This window comes from Oratosquilla oratoria, chromosome 14, assembly GCF_046742065.1.
Source record: "Oratosquilla oratoria isolate Oo_2021 chromosome 14, ASM4674206v1, whole genome shotgun sequence".
NCBI lineage: Eukaryota > Metazoa > Arthropoda > Malacostraca > Stomatopoda > Squillidae > Oratosquilla > Oratosquilla oratoria.
In genome coordinates this window covers 46,882,965-46,892,964 of record NC_134790.1, presented here as the reverse complement: position 1 = coordinate 46,892,964, position 10,000 = coordinate 46,882,965, and positions in this window count along the sequence as shown.

Below are 10,000 nucleotides of genomic sequence, written 5' to 3'. Positions count from 1 at the left end.
CTGCTTAAGTGAACGTCTCGTTGGAGTATACGTGCATTCGTGTGTGAAAGGGAGAAAGAACTATGTACACCAACAGACGTGCATACACAACCAAAAAGTGTGTGAGGACATATGCAAATAAATGTGAACTCCACCCTTCTAGCCAAACAGTGACCACCCCCTATAGGAGCAGTCCAATGGAAGTCATCCCCTCCAGCCAGCCTTTACCTGGCCTCCTTCCCCAGCTTCCCATGCCCTCCCCCACCCCTTCCCCGTGACCACATTCCACACCACCACGGCCAAATCCCACGCGACAAGAGATCCACGTCACCGTTTCCATATGCATGCACACTCACTCTCTCGCCTCTTCGAACCTTGTGGTCTCCTGCAGACCCCTTCCCCAGCTCCAGAAGCCCCCTCTCACATCCCCACTCCCACTTCTTCCTTGACTCCTGTTCCAACACACACAACAGTCACGTAGCCCAATGCGCAAAAGAAATTACGAATAATCAGGAACTCGAAGAGGTTCCTTGGAAATGCAGGCGCAAGCACAATGGCTATGGCCGAGACTTAGGCATAAGCACGCATATCCAAGTAAACATAAACTCACGCATTCTTATGAATACATACGCAAGTTCCCGCGCACTCGCATATAGATTGACACCGGCAAACACAGGCACGTACACGGACGCATGCGCACGCACGCACAAACACACACGCGCGCCCGCGCATACACAGCCACCCACACAAACTAATTTATAGAAGAAAAAACAAAGGCGGAGCAATAAAGAAATAATGAGACATAAACAAACACACGCAAAGAGGTTGAAAGAGGGAGAGGCATACAAATTTGAAAAATATTGCACATTTCCCGTTGTTTATTTTCTCCTACGCGTTTTGTATCCTTCGTACACATTTTTCGATGGTTTTCGTCACGTTTCTTCAGGATTACTCTAAATTTGAAAGTTTTTTTTTTCAGAATTCCCTGGTTCTATCTACAAAGTTGATGTAGCGAGGATCCTGTCCCTCTCACAGAACTATTAAGAGGACCTCATGAGGCATACGCTGGGGCACCAGTTGTCGAGATGTACTCGAAAAAAATCGAATGCAGATATCGAGCTGGCGTTGTTACTATTACTACAAGAGTTGCGAGTTACCTTGAAATCTTCTGTTTGTGTGTTCAGTGTCGGTTGTCTTGTCGAGATGTAGATGGTTACCAATTATGGAAGACGAAGAGGGTCTTGTTTTCTATCAGTGATCGTGGTATGTCAACTAAATCTTAACGCTTACGGCGAGAGTCGTGGCAGGACTCTGTCGACAACCCTCGACGCCCTTCATATTTGGAAGCCATCGACATATTGACAAGACCAATCAACCAACCAGGAACACACAAACAGAAGAGGAGTGAAGAAAGAATCCAAAATGTCGGAAGGTGGTCAGGGGACGATGGTATTTTATATATGTACCAATTGTATTTTTCCTTTTGAAAAGGGTGGAGAGGTTGCCAAGCCAGAGCATGTCTCGACTCCTCGAGGGAGAAAAATACGGAATGAAGAATCTCCAGTCACCTCACTCAGCCCCACTGAGTCACCTTTTGCGACACTCAAAGGACCATTGTGGCGGCATTCTTATCCCCACGCCGCGGGGGCGATGGAGAAGGTGGAGAGAAAATGTCTACGACGATTGCAGAGCGGGCGGAGGGGGCAGGAGAAAGATCAGAGTTAAAGGAGAAGAAATGAGATAATATGGGCCATGGAAGAGATATAAAAAGAGAGAAAGAACTCCACTGCGAAAGAGGAAGAAGACAGAGGCACCAAGTGTGAAGGAGAGATAGGAAAGGAAAAGATGGAGAAAGAAAGAGAAAAGAGAAACACGAGGAGAGGGAGGCGTAGCCGGAGGAGAAGGAAAAATATGAAGAGATTGGAGAGAGCGGAAGGAAGAATGAAAAGACCAAAAGGGGATTGGAGAGGAAGAAAAAGAGATTAGTAAAGAAAATACGAGAGGAGAGGGGGCAGAGAGAGGGAAAGACAATAACGGCGGATTGAAAGGACAGAAAGAACCGAGAAAGAAAGAAAAGAAAAGGAACTGTGAATAAGAGAAAGAGAGAAAATCAAGTGAAAGAAAGAGGCCTCGAGGTGAAGGAGAGCAGGAGAAGAGTCCGGCACGAGAAGGCCGGAGAAAGATAACGTAAGATAAAAGAGGAGCAGGAGGAGGAGGAGGGAGATGGAGAGGAGGAGGAGGAGGAGAGGGAGAGGAGGTGGAGGAGGGGGAGGAGGAGGAGGAGGAGGAGGGAGAGGAGGAGGGGGAGAGGAGGAAGAGGAGGGTAAAGAGAAGGAGCAGGAGGAATAGGAGGGGATGAGGAGGAGGAGGGAGAGGAGAGGGGAAGGACGAGGGAGAGGAGAGGGGGAGGAGGAGGGAGAGGAGAGGGAGAGGAGGAGGGAGAGGAGGGGAACAGGGGGGTTCAGGAAGAGGGGTAAGGGGAGGAGGAAGAAGAGAAGGAGAAGGAGGAGGAGGAAGAGGACGAGGAGGATGAAGAGGAGAAGGAAAGCAAATAGCAGAAAACATAAAATGCTGGAGTACTAGCAAAAGGAACAGAATTCTCCCGTTTGAGCGAAGCAAAGAGAAACTTGAGACACGAACGGCAATGACACACGACCAAAGAAAATTGAAGGGAGATTGTATATGTGGAAGGAACGTGTGGGGAGGGAGGAGATTGGGTCTTGGCGAGAGGGTAAGAAGCGGAAAGAAATGTGAATAAATACGAAACACAATGGGGTTAGAAGAGGAGGACCTCTCATATCTAGAGAGAAAGAGAGAGAGAGAGAGAGAGAGAGAGAGAGAGAGAGAGAGAGAGAGAGAGAGAGAGAGAGAGAGAGAGAGAGAGAGAGAGAGAGAGAGAGAGAGAGAGAGAGAGAGAGAGAGAGAGAGAGAGAGAGAGAGAGAGAGAGAGAGAGAGAGAGAGAGAGAGAGAGAGAGATGAGAGAGAGAGAGAGAGAGAGAGAGAGAGAGAGAGAGAGAGAGAGAGAGAGAGAGAGAGAGAGAGAGAGAGAGAGAAAGAGAGAGAGAGAGAGAGAATGGGGTCTTTGCGACGCCTACCTGGCCATTCACCCAAACCCACAATTAATCAAGAATAGACGTGAGTGGGGGGGGGGGACGGAATAAGAGAAATGGCCGGAAGTGTACACTTTAGATAAACCAAAAACGGAAAGAAAGAATGGAAGGAAAAGGAAGCAGGAACAGAAGGAACAAGAGACGTTGGAGGCACCCAGGAAGACGTAGAGGCGAGAGGTCAAGGTGTCTGTCATCTGAGTTCGGAGATGCAGGGAGGCAGAAAGGAGGCACAAACGATTTCAAAGGAGGAGAAGGGCAGGAACGTGAAGGCGAATGCAAATCGGAAGAGGAGAGATGAGAGAACTAGAGACGCAAACAAACAAAAGTGGTAATGGAGAAGACCCGAGAGCAGTTAATGAGGAAACCGAAAGAAAGCAGAAGAAAACCAGGATGGAGAAAATGTGGAGAGAAAGAAGGGGAAAGAGAGATCATGCGGCTTAGAAGAAATGAGGGCGCAAATGGGGGGGGGAAGCATAGGTATATGTAAATTTGGTGCCAAAGGAAGAAGACGAAGTAGAAGAGGAGGAAGAGGAGGAGCACGAAGGAGGACGAAGATAAGGATGACGTGGATGAGGACGGGAACGAGTACAAATACGACGATTATAAGTATGATGATCGGGGTGTTTAGGGATGGGTGTATGTGTCCCTGACGGTTAGAGGACTTTGGGTGGGGTTGGATCTGTGTGGGGTGCGGGTGGGTGGTGGGGGGAAGGTAGAGGGGTGCAAATGTGGTTCCATGAGCAGGTGCGGCAATCACACAACCCCACACGAAGGTCACCTGCAACACCTCTTACACCATCACTTGCAATACCTTAGGGAGCTGTTGCGCCGCGCCACGTACACTCCCAGGGCAGCTCAAGGGCAACGGCTGGTGAGACCACCGCGAGGAAGCAGGCAGACCAAAGTTTCACGTGGTGGTGGTGGTGGTGATTGATGGTGGTGGTTGGTGGCGGTGGTGTTGGTGCTTGTGTTCAGTAAGGAAGAGAAGAGTGGGCTGAGGGAGGAGGGATAGGTTTCGGTAATGTAGGCCACTTCATTCCTGCGTTGGTATCATTTACAAACTATATATATTATTCTGGCTAAAGGGCCTATCACACTCACGGGCTTCCACGGGCTTCACCAGCGCCGACCGTTGAGAGTTCGTTAAGTCATATTCTAGTTATTGAAATGGAAGTTGGAGATAAGATGTGGGAGGAAAAATAGCCCTGTGTGATAACCACTTAACATCAAACTGCAGATAAGTCAAGACGACATATACTTCTCTATTTTTGGAACTTTTAATTTTCTATTCCCTCCAATATTTAAAACGAAAACGCCTTTCGAAAATATTCTATAATTTTAGAAAATCTGGTAGCCAGTTTTTTCTGGATTTTGGTACTTTTTGTTCCCAATACTGGAAAATTCAGGATTTCAGGGAATCCTAAAAAAAAGAGAAACCTATTACGCTAAGAAAATGTCCCCAAAGCAAAGGATTATCCTTCTGAGGCCTATGCTCGAGTCATAAGTTTATTCTAACTGCAGATAGGCGATTTTATTGTGTCGTAGGAAATATCTTTTGCAGTGAAATGATTACACCTATTTTGATCAACTCAGTCACTACTATTCATGAATTGCCCATTTTCATTTTGGCAGTCGCCAGGCGATTTTATTTAGCCAAAGAAACCCCCTGTGCAGCCAAAAGACGAAAGGTTGCATGCACGGTTAAGGTGAGCCGGGGATGACGTGGGCTGAGTGGGAGGGTGGGGGATGGGTGGAAGGGGGTAGATGGATGTGGGTGTGGGGTGGAGGGGACATGTGCGGGTTCACGGCTGGTGGATCGAGGGAGCACTGAGGTGGAGCGAGGCGGGACGACGCGAGTGGATCAAGGGTAGATCTGGATGAGTCATAAAGTCCTTCAACACTGTGATAGACTTCGTTACTCCTCATGGCAAAGGACTGATGATTCTCTTCAGTTGTGGATGTCAACTCACGAGGGCTTCTATCCTCAAGGACAATATCGCGCATTAGCTGTGGAGACGCAACAATGAATACAGACGAGAAAACAAGTTCGTCGACACTTTCTGGTGTGGTGGAGTCTTGGTCTCTGGTAACAAAAACACGGGGGTAGAAAGCGGCCATATACTACCTCGTTACAAACGAACAAACGAAGTTCCTCGTTCATCTCTTTTCCCAAGATTATCACTAACGGACGCTTTTCTCAATCATATGTGTAATGAAACACTTTGGAAAACAGCACATGCAAGCAAAACCTCGATTGCATGTTATCACCATACTGAAAAAGCTGACCCCATCTGTGTCCGTTGCCATTTTTTTTTGTATACCGGTTGCCGCCAGGCTATTCTATTTACTTCCCTTTCCCAATGTCGTTAGTAAATAGGTTTTCATTACCCTTTCCGTACTGCGCGGCACTATAATTTCTACTATATTTAGTGTCCGACTATTACATTCTTTTCCGTGGCATCTTCTCGATAGCGAAGGAGTGGAATCAAATTATTTGAAACTATTGTATTTATTGTTCATATCTGCAATATATTTGGTGAAAAGAATAATTCCGTATGTGGAAGGGTAATGGTGATGTAACATCGAAATATGCCACAGTGGGAGAAGAGATGTTAGGGAATGGAGGGAGCCGTGGGAGGAGGTGGGGAGGGCAGGAGGAGAAGGAGGAGGAGGAGGAGGAGAAGGAGGAGGAGGAGGAGGAGGAGGAGGAGGACGGGAGAGGGGAGGGGAGGAGGAGAAGGCGAAGGAGAAGGAGGAAAAGAAGAGAGAGAAGAAGAGGGAGAAGAAGTGGGAGAAGGAGATAGAGAAGGAGACGTTGACGGAGGAAAAGGAGGAAGAGGAGGAAAAGGAGGAAGAGGAGGAAAAGGAGGAGCAGAAGGAGGAGTAAGAGCAGAAAGAGGAGGACCTGTGAGGGCACGACTAAGGTATGCGGATGAAACGAAGGTAGATGGTGTCTGAGTGGTTGAAACAAGGGCGCAGAGGCGAAGTCGTAATGCTATCTGCCCCCATCCCGAGCTATCCTACTCTTCCTCCTCTCTCTCTTTCTCTATTTTTCTCTTTCTTTCTCTCTCTCTCTCTCTCTCTCTCTCTCTATCTATCTATCTCTCACTCCCTCTCCTAACCCCGACCCCATTCTAGCTACACTCCTGCCACACGACTCCACCCCACAACCCTCTCCATCCTTCCATCTTCTTCGGCACACACTCCAAGCACTTCTCCTCTCCCCTTCTATCTCTCCCTGGTCCACCTCCCCTTTCCTATTTACAACTGCAATTTTTACCTAGTTACAATTTCTCCTCCTCTTCTTCTTCTTCTTCCTCCTCCCCTATTTTTTTCTTCTATTTGTTTTTCTTCCTCTTTTCTTCTTCTCTTCTTTTGCTTCTTTCTTTTCCTTTTATCTTTTAATCTTTTTTTTTTATTCTTCCAGTTCCTCCTCCTCTTCCTATTCTTTCATCTCTTCTCCTTAGCTTTAGTTCTAATTTAAACATATTTCTGTCCCTTTCAGTGTCTTCTCCCAACTATCTCGCCCTCTCTCCACCTCCACCATTTTGCTCCACCACCAGTCTCCTCTCCTGGCCTTCTCTCCTCTAAATCAACTCCATACTTCGTCCAATCTGCATTCCCTCCCTCCCTCCATCTCTCACCTCCACACTCCTTCGTCCTCCATTGTTGCACCTCTGACTCATCCTTGTAAATTCCATTTATTTGTACTTTACTCTCTATTCCTCTCCTATTTTCCTTCTACCTCCTCTCTTTCTCTTTTTTTTTTTATTCTCTGATTCCTCTTCTCGGTCATCATACTCTTTACCTCTTTTCCTCACCCTCCTCCCTTCATTCACTCTCCCACCCACTCTACCCCACTCCTCTCTTTCTCTCTCCTTTGTCCCCCACCTACTCACTCTCTATTCCATTCCCCTCCCGTGCCTTGTTCAAATATTAATTATGCTGCTCCCTCATCCTCCCCTCCACCCTCTTCTGGACGAACTTCTCTATTTCCTAGATAGTACATCCTTACCAACACTTAAACACTTGGGGGCTACACGCTCCACCAACTCTTCCTGGAGCTACACGTTTAACACCCCACAACACACCCAATCACCACTCTACACGTCATCTCTCTGATTGGCACAATCCACTTTTACGTTCTATTCTGACTGCCTTCAGATGATTTTATTCAACTGAAGGAAACTTCTAGCAGCCAAAGGATTAACAGAAAATCATAAAGTTTCACTTTCCTCTCCCGCCCCCAAGACCAAACGATGTAACAAACAGCTTTGGTCTTTATTTTCTCTATACATAAGGCTGATAATCTGCATAACTCTATCTTCCCAGTCTTTGAAATTTCATTTAAGAATACGACTGTAAAACCAACCCCACCGTCCCTTCCATCCAACAACCCCTCCACCTCCACCTTCCTCATCCTCCACCTCTCCCATTCTCCACCTCTCCCATTCTCCACCTCCCCACCCTCCACCCTAGAGAACAGTTGCTGCAGGAACGCAAAGGCCTTGGTCACAGAGTCCTGACCACACGACAGTGCCAAGTCATCGGAGGCACCTCGATCGTCACCAGTGTGGGGACAAACATCAGCGACCCTACCCTCAACTACCATTCATGGCCACTGCCGCCAGTCGATTTTATTCGGCCGGAGGACACACACCTATACACCGAAGGGATTAAATTGACTTCGATCTTTTCACTACCACAAACGAATTGTGCATCTTAGTTGCCGCCAAGCGACCTTATTCAGCGAAAGGGTTATATACGTGTCACCCCATCCGTACTATATCATCGACACCACTACTTTCAGTGCCGCTATCCCCATCTATCTATCCATCTATCTGTATACCAAGGGCATCTTCTCCCTTATAAGGGAGGTAACCAACCAAGGCCCGCACCCACTCCCACTCATTCCATTCCCACTGCCACTATTACCCAATCGTGATTAACCAATCATGAACGAATCGGGAGAGATGACATCAGCACCGTGACGTCACGAGTCACATGATCTGGTGGCGTGAGTTGCCAACTCTCATGACAATAGTAAGACGTCCCGAAGACCCGACTGGATCCTGTGACGTCATTAATAACGCCCGTGACATCATAAACCACACCTGTGACATCATGAACCCCATCCATGACGTCATAAACAACACCCGTGACGTCATGAGTCAAGCTCATCATCGTCATGAACCTCGCCCGTGACGTCATGAGTCAAGCTCATCATCGTCATGAACCTCGCCCGTGACGTCATGAGTCAAGCCCATCATGATGAACCTCGCCCGTGATGTCATCAACCATACCATGATGTCATAAATCACGACCGTGACGTCATCAACCGAACGCTGACGTCATCGTCGTCCACCTCATCAAACGCATAAAATCTGCTCTCTTTTGCCACAACAAAACCCATCAAGTGTATTAAGATACTGATGGAGGTTACGTCCTGACCTCACTTGACCTGTGGAGGTTCTTCCAGGTCAATTGACACAAAGTAACTTACGTGGCGCATTGTGAAGTAATCCTCGGCAGAGAGAGAGAGAGAGAGAGAGAGAGAGAGAGAGAGAGAGAGAGAGAGAGAGAGAGAGAGAGAGAGAGAGAGAGAGAGAGAGAGAGAGAGAGAGAGAGAGAGAGAGAGAGAGAGAGAGAGAGAGAGAGAGAGAGGAGGGAGAGAGAGAGAGAGAGAGAGAGAGAGAGAGAGAGAGAGAGAGAGAGAGAGAGAGAGAGAGAGCGCACAAGACGGCGAGAGCGAGGAGGGAGCGTAAAAGTGAGTAAGAGAAAGTGAGAGGGCGAGAGAGCGGGAGAGCGACACTCCGTATCACCAAACCTGAACGTGTAACCTTCGCCCGTAATTGGCCCTCTAATCTCCGCCCCCAGCCCCGCCCCGGCCCTGGTCCGGGCCCGGGCCCGTGGCACCACCACCACCGTCAGTGGAGACCCTCCACATCCTGTCACATAACCTTCACCCCCTTCTTGAGAGTGAGGGGGAAGAGGAGTGGGGGGGAGGAAGAGGAGGAGGGGAGGGGGAGGAAGAGGAGGAGGGGAGGAGGAGAAGATGAGTAGTACGAGGAGGAAAAGTAGGAAAATAGGAACTAAAGAAGGAGGAGGGGAGGAGGAGGGGAAATAGAAGAGGAGGAAAAGGAGAAAGAGGAGATGGTGAAGGAAGAAAAGGGGGAAGAGAGGAAGGGGAGGACGATAAAGAGGAAGAAGAGGAAGAAGGTGAGAAGAAAGAGGAGGAGGAGGAAGGTTTGATTTTTTTCAGAGTCTGCTTCAATACATGACGTCACCCCGACGAAAAAGGAATTATCACGAAAACACTTCCACCACATTTGTATTACCTATTTAATTTCATGCAGTCATAACCAACATTATTATCAACATCAGTCTCCAAGTTTCACATCCGTAGATCATAGCTGGCATCATATATTGATTATAAACTTATCTTAGACCTACAGGTTTCTCATAAGGTTCCTGAATCAATCATTTACCAGGAAATTGTGATACACAATTTTCATGATCTTATTCCAGTGGCGCGGCTTTTAAGATTGCTGTACCTTGTTCATGGAACTCGACTGAGTCGCCCATGGCTACTACCATACGCGGGAGTGTTGTCGGGAGTGTTGTCGGTGATACCTACTGTATGTGTAACTTTGTCGTTGGATTACAAATCATGGCAGAATTCTTGGAGAGAGAAAGTGAGAGTGAGAGAGAAAGAGAAAGAGAGAGAGAGAGAGAGAGAGAGAGAGAGAGAGAGAGAGAGAGAGAGAGAGAGAGAGAGAGAGAGAGAGAGAGAGAAATACAAAATGACAGAGTGTAACTAATTCAAAGAGACCGGAAAACTATAAACCAATTGCCCCACAACATCAGTAAACAAGACTCCTTCCAAGTTCAAATGAACTAAAACAAAGGT